Consider the following 7,394-nt stretch of genomic DNA (forward strand, 5'->3'; position numbering starts at 1 on the left):
CCCCCCCCCACACCCCTATTATTTACTGGAAGGAACCACACTGCTTTCCTCCCTCCTTCAGTCTCTTGTCCTTGGCAGTCCCTTGTCTTCAACCCTGAGTTGCATATGTCATCACAACACCCGGTGGCAGCTCAGAAATCATGGCCACGTTCAATATAAATTCCGTCTTGCTTAGATAGCTTTGCGTAATAAGTCCCTGAAAAGTCTTCACCAGAGTGGATGCCGCGAAAGGAATTTATTGGGTCTAGCGGGCCCAAACTGAGTGGCATTCAAGTCATAATGGGGTTCTTAGGGCTCCAAGTCTTCATCTGACGGCTTTTGCAAGGCAGCGCCCTTGTCCCCAATATGCCTTTCCTGGGATGTTATGAAAGTCAGAATCGCTGCCAGAGTGACCACTCTAAGGATGCCCCGACCAGGCCTCTGGGATGCTTTGTTAAGGACGAAGACATCTGTGGGACTGGTCTGCTACAGGTTAGGGCTTCCAGGTTAATCCAGGCCGCCTGCCCGAACTAAACCAGCCGAGTTACAGTCAGTTAAGTGGGCCTTCCAATTCTGCCATTAAAATCTGGCCCAAGAGCCTCACAACGCCCTCGTGCGCATGTCCTTGCTTTGGAGGTTGGGGAGCTATCTTTAGATCATCTTCAGATTTCTCAGTCCCTGGGGGATCTGTCAGAACTACAGATACCTGAGATCACATCTCAAGCCTACAGAGTCAGAATTTCACAGCCCCTGCCCCACCTCCACTGATTCTGCTGCAAACCAAAGTTTGCATCCCGAGCCCTAGGCCATTTCCTGGAGAGTGAGGTGATGGCATGCTTGATAAGCACCAAGGGATGCTTCCTGCATCAGCAGATGACATCACACAGTGAGCTTCTTGTAAAGTTCAGAGAAGGAGAATATCTGCATCTTGTGGTGTGAGTATTGTAGGTGGAGAAATGAAAAAACCCCAAGAGCTGAAGTGAACTTCCTGGGGAAAATTCAGTAGGATGTGAACTTGTAGGATATCTGTTTTCAGATGCCTGATCCTGTGCCATGGAGAAGTCAGATAAATTCATATGGAGAAACTTCTAGTGTCCCAAGCCTCTCTCACCTGCGAAGCTCCCATTAGTTTGCTAAGGATGACATGGCGTTTCAGTCGAGCAATCCATATTGACCACAGGCTTCTGAATTCCCTGCACTATGCTTGGTTGGGTAGCGCCGAGTACGGAACTCTTAGTCCCTGTCTTCAAAATGCTATAATCTAGTCGGGTGGGGAGAGATGAGGAGGGCAGCTCAGATGGGGAAAACACAAGTGAAACACGCGGGGAGCTCAGAGAAGGCAGAGAGCAAGCATTATTGGCCGGGATAACTGGGAGGCTTTCTAGAAGAGGCAGGACTCAGTCAGACCATGGGCAGGAGGCAAGGATTCCAGATGGGAGGAAGCATTTTGTTGGAGTCCAGGGGTAGGGCTGTCTGCTGCATGTATGTGGAAAGATCAGATTATTCAGCCATTCTTTCTTCGTTCACTTCAACATGGCAAGCTGTGCTGGGCTTGGGGGCAAAGTGACAAACAGCAATGCAGTCTCTACATTTGGGGCAGGCTTCGGACTTTTGGGATCATTACGCAACCATTTCGGTGTTCTCCTGGATGCCTGAGGTTCGACCTCTGCCACCCACTGCCTTCTGTCTTAGGACAGAGGTTTGGGCGGTCACCGAACAGCCTTGAAGACACTGCAGCAGTTGGTGTGGTGTGTATGTGTGCCACGTGGAGGGCAAGGGCCAGCTCAGGCAGAGGATCATTCACAAAGTGGCAGACAATATTACTCTTTGGGGGAAGGAGAAAGGAATGACCACTGATCATACCCACATGTGGGAAGTAGAATTTAGACTCAGGGAGGATGAGTAACTTGCCTCGGGGCTGTGCAACCAGTAAGGGGCGGAGCTGGACTCAGATCTGCCCTCTTCCCTCTGCTCCCATACCCCTACCCCCCATACCTCTCCAAGGGCCTTGACGGTTTGGTAGAGGAATTTGGGCACCTTTGAGAGCCATCTGGGTTACTATACTGAGAAGTCCAAGACTAAACGCTGGGTTTGAGGCCGAATTCTTTTTGTCAGGGTGGGTAGGAGAAAAGTTACAGTGATTGTAGTCAGGAGCCTGCTGCAATAACCCGGGAGCTGAGCTAAATGAGAGTGATTGCAGACATTCTCTTGTGTTTTTTTCTCCAAAGTTTAAAGTAGACCGCCATGCGATCTAAAACACCGACCTATATGTGCAAAAAACTCAGGAGACCACGCCCATGCATGTTGCATACGCTTTACCACTCTCATTTAAACCCCTACCGTAGGCGATCGGCAGAGGAATTGTTGGAAGCAATTCAACAAAGACTTATTAGGCACCTACTGTGTGCTGGGCTCTCTGTACAGGACACTGGGGTAAATCAATAAAAAGGCCAAGTATGCACCGGCCCCAGGGGAGCCTTTCATGTTGAAGTTTCTGTGAGCAGTGCCTCCTGGAGTTGTTCAGTGCAAGTCCCGAGTGGCTGTGTGCTGTGGCCCTGTGAATGTGGTCGGTGCCCTCATGCAGTTGAAATTGATATATTGATATTATTTTTTTTTAAATTTCTTTATTGATTAAAGTATTACATATGTGTCCTCATCTGATATATTGATATTATTAATAGTAGTGTTATTGTTGTCTTTGTTGGAAGGGGACAGGATGAGGGAGGAAGGGGATTGGAATGTCTTACCCATCACCTATAGCCCTTTCCTATGTTAAATATCAGAAACACTGTCTTGGTCAGCTTGGGCTGCTATAACAAAACAAACATAGACTGGATGGCTTCAACAACAGGCATTTATTTTTCACAATTCTGGAGGCTGGGAAATCTGAGATCAGGGTGGTAGCAGAGGCTAGTTCTGGTGATGGTTGAGGGTTTTCTTCCTGACTTGCAGATGGCTGTTCTCATACTATCTCTTCACATGGGGGGTGGAGAAAATAGAGAGAGAGAGAGAGAGAGAGAGAGAGAGAGAGAGAGAGAGAGAAAGAGAGAGAGAGAGAGAGAGAGAGGAGAGATGGAGAGATTTCTCTTATGAGGGAACTAATCCCTTCATCCTCAAATGTTGCATCTCCAAATACCCACACTGAGGGTTAGGCCTTCAATATGTGAATTTGGGGGAGACACATATTTCAGTCCATAGCAAACACGAAACTTGGCTTTGTGTCAAGGGCAGCTGTAGGAATAGTGTAACTGAGGAAAGTGAAAAGCTTCCCACCTTGCCCAATATTGCCCCTCTCTTGCTAATTATAAAACACTACATAGCCAGGCCGGCATGGCTCAGTGGTTGAATGTTGACCTATGAACCAGGAGGTCACAGTTTGATTCTCTCTCTGAAATCAGTAAAAGATATATTTTAAAACAAAACAAACAAAACACATACACACACAAAAAATTACATAAATGGGAGATGGTTTTCCATGCCTCAGTTAAACATACTTAAATGCACACAGGAGGAAGTTAGTCTATTGCTGTAGATGAGTTTTATTGTGTTTGTGGGCCGCTGTGGAAGCATGGGTAGCTGGGTGGGATGTCGAGTGTGTTTCCTTCCATAGCCCTTAGGGTAAGGAGGTTTCAATGACACACAGATTAGCAGACAATTTCCAGGAATAGACAAAGTATCTGATCAACAATAATCACCACGGATCTACATAAGTATCTAAGGAATTAAGGGAACTAAGGTGGGGATGCTTCAACTATTATTACCTAAATTAACTGGGTGGTTCCTAGATTAACCGGGTGGTGCACAGTTCTGACCTTTGCTAGGACTTCAAAGGTTACTAGCTTTTGGGGGGGTCTCTGTCTAAACTCAGCTAGTGAAGACAATGAATGGACTCCGGCAGTGGGACAGCAGAAAATCCAGGTGCCCATGCACAAAAGAGCAGCCCCTGGGGGAGGAGGGGACAGAAATCCTACTGTAGGCCAGGGCTTCTGTTTATCTCTGCTGACTCCTGTTTTTGTGCACAGATAACTGTGATGGGCCAAGGTCCTTTTTTACAGTCCAAGGGGATTTGTGGCCATGCAGCGGGAATGGAGGAAAAGGACAAGCCCTAAGAAAGGAAAGAATTCAGTGCCAGATGGCGTGAAGGAAAGGGAAGGGCCAAGGACAGCTTGCTAGGGAGATAGGAGAGCAGTGTTCCTCCCCGCATCCCCGACCCTAGACGAATGCAGACTCGGGGGCAGGAGCAGGTTCTGGCAAGAGATGAGGAAGTTGCTTTTGGACAGGTGTTTGCGGTAAGGCAGGGCGTCTGTCCTTGGGTCAGAACACAGGACCAGAGGGACAGTGAAGAGCCAGACAGCCCAGGTGTATGGGTTGGAGGGCTGGGTCTGGAATCTATGAGAACAGCAATCAGGTCTCAAGGGAGAGGGAAGTGAAAATGTGAGGAAGGAGAGGAGCAAGAATCTTGAGGGACGTGTGTGTGCTACGGGCCCTGAAAATCACCGTTAGAGCTTCACTGGCCTTCATTTTGGAGGAGTCTCGCTTTTCCCACTGTAGGTCCTCTTTGGCCCCTGGAATCCATTTCTCCACAGATGTGCTGCAGGGGGGTCACGGAGCACTCGCACAGCTAGGCTACTTTCATTCCAGGTGGGTCCTAAGGGATCTCACCCCGCACAAAGCCCCAGACCCAGGCAGCCAGCACGGCTCCATGCGGAGAGCCCAGCAATTGGTTCCCTGGCCTTCCTCGCTTCTGATTGCAGTCATGAGTAGCCTGAAGTCAGCTGCAGACGAGAACATCGAGAACATCGTTCTACTCTGCCTGTGCCAGCCTAGGATGCCTATCATCCAGCAGGAAAGCCAGCCCTCTTGGTTTGGTGTGGATAGGTGATGGTTGAGGCTTGGCTGTGCCTGACCCAGCCTGAGGCATGCTGGTCACCACTTCACAAAATGAGTCATTCGCTGCCAGCGTTTCCTTGCTCCCTCTGCCCCTTGCAACTCACATGCAAATGTCACCCTGAGATCCTATCACTGTGGGGTATTTTTTTTTTTTTAAAGAAATACCACATTGAAAAGGACCTTTGTCCTCTCTCCTGTTAAATTGCTTTCCATGGGTTAGGGAGACCTGGCTATTATTTTCTTCTAGACAGCAGAGCAAGCCTTGTGAAGATTTTGGCTAATTAACTTTTGGAGAAGAGCTGCTTGAATTTACCAAGGAGGTTCAAGCCTCTTTTCTCCTCCCATATCTTGGAAAAGGCTTTACGTTTTATTTCCAAATCTCTGCCATCGCCTGGTCTGTTTAAAAGTGACTTCCCTGGAGAGGATGGCAAGAGAGGGTGTTGGATGTCACATTTTTGCAGCTTCAGTCTTTAATACAGTTGTTCCAGTCCCCAGGAAGCCTCTTCTGTTTACATAAGGGAGGTATTATTCACACAAAGAGTACATTTAAAAATACACCCCCAGCATGCCTGTTACTAATAACGTTGCATGTTATGAAAGTGGAAAGTATTTAGGATGAAATTAATTTTCACTCAGTGCACCACTTTGTTTGACTTTCTTGTTCCATTCCGCATCGGGCACGGACTTGGCCAACCTCACTTTTCATTTTCTTTTCTTTTTTAAAAAAATATATTTTTATTGACTTCAGAGAAGAAGGAAGAGGGAGAGAGAGATAGAAACACCAATGATGAGAGTGAATCACTAATCGGGCACCTCCTGCACGCCCCTTACTGGGGATCAAGCTTGCCACCAGGGCATGTACCCTTGACCGGAATCGAGGGGCATGTACCCTTGACCGGAATCGAGCCCAGGACCTTTCGGTCCATAGGCCAACGCTCTATCCACTGAGCCAAACCAGCTAGGGCCCCACTTTTCATTTTCAGCGTGTTCACTTTGGTGTTCCTCTCTTTTGAATTGAAGTTGTTGGAAGTGAGTTTTGAGCATAGCAGGAACAGTCTAATTTGAGCACCTACTATAGATTCTTTTTGTCTTGGCTTCCAGAAGTTTGTTTTAAAAATGGAGGCTCTTTTCTCTCCAGTTGATGATTTTTAGTGTACAATTGTCTTTTTAATGGGTTATCTTTTTGCAGACTTTCTGGGGTTGGAGTAGTTAATATCTCTTTTGGCAGTCTGTCCAAAGATTGTGGGAAAACAGATAACTGCTTCTCACATTGGACACCTCCCTGTCACGTGTTCTTTCGTGTCAGTTCCCATCAGTGTGGCGTGGCTGGTCGCTGTGATGTGGAGGGAGCTGGAGCATCCGGGGCACCCTGGCCACGCTGGCCACCGTGCCTGTGCTGAGCCACATCGCTTTAGGAGACGTTTAAGCTGGTGGGATACACATGCGAACACTTTGTAGGAAATGCTTCTTTATTTTTGATCAATCTCATGATCCTTGTTACCAACCTTGATTACATCAGCATATATGTTGTTATGTTTTATAGCATTTTTAATGGGCTTTCATTCCCCTCCCCAATTCAGTTGCAGCTGTGTAACTATTACAATTTGATTACAGTTTGGTTTTCAACTGGTAGGACACTTTCTGAACACGTTTTGCCTTCCTGTTGGGGGAAGATATTCACAGGTGAAAAAGGAATAAAGGGCTTTTTTTTTTTTTTTTTTTAAGGGGGCATGCCAGTAAGTAATTTTGAAATGATGCCTCAGAAGCTGCAACGATTGTATCCTCCCAGAATGAGAAATTTGCTTTAAACTCTTTGGTAGACTCTGATCCACTGACTTAAAAATAAAAAAAGTGTGGGAAATTTTATTTAAAATTTGCTTTCTTTATTCCTCTAAATATTTTGGTTTAAGAGATATATTATTTTTAACTTAGTGACTTTCCCTCCCTGATTTTGGCTTTTCAAATCTACATAGAATCAAAACAAAGGGACATTCATAATGTTGCTTCAAAATGAGCTACTTGATTCTCCCTTTGGCCCTGCGTTCCCAGGCTCTCCCCTTCCGGTCTCCTCCTCCTCTCTGTGAAGAGGCTCAAGTTCACCTGGCAATGATTATGTTATGACATTTGTATTCAGGAGCCATTTATTAACCTTCAGCATGTGCCTATCTGTCATTTATTAGGTATTTGATCTCATTGATTTTTTGTGTGATTTAAATTTCAAAATTTTACTCTTTATTAATTTGGTAGGCAAAACAAATATTATTGCTATAACTTTAAAAATTTAATTGAATTATTTTCAATTACAGTTGACCTTCAATATTATTATTTTTAAATCTTTATTGTTTAGATTATTACAGTTGTTCCTCTTTTTCCCCCCCATAGCTCCCCTTCACCCAGTTCCCACTCCACCCTCTGTCCTTAAATGCCCCCTCTCCTCACTGTTCTCATCCATAGGTGTACTATTTTTGTCCAGTCTCTTCCCGCACCCCCACACCCCTTTCCCCCCGAGAATTGTCAGTCTACTC

This window comes from Myotis davidii, unplaced genomic scaffold, assembly GCF_000327345.1.
Source record: "Myotis davidii unplaced genomic scaffold, ASM32734v1 scaffold17, whole genome shotgun sequence".
Lineage (NCBI taxonomy): Eukaryota > Metazoa > Chordata > Mammalia > Chiroptera > Vespertilionidae > Myotis > Myotis davidii.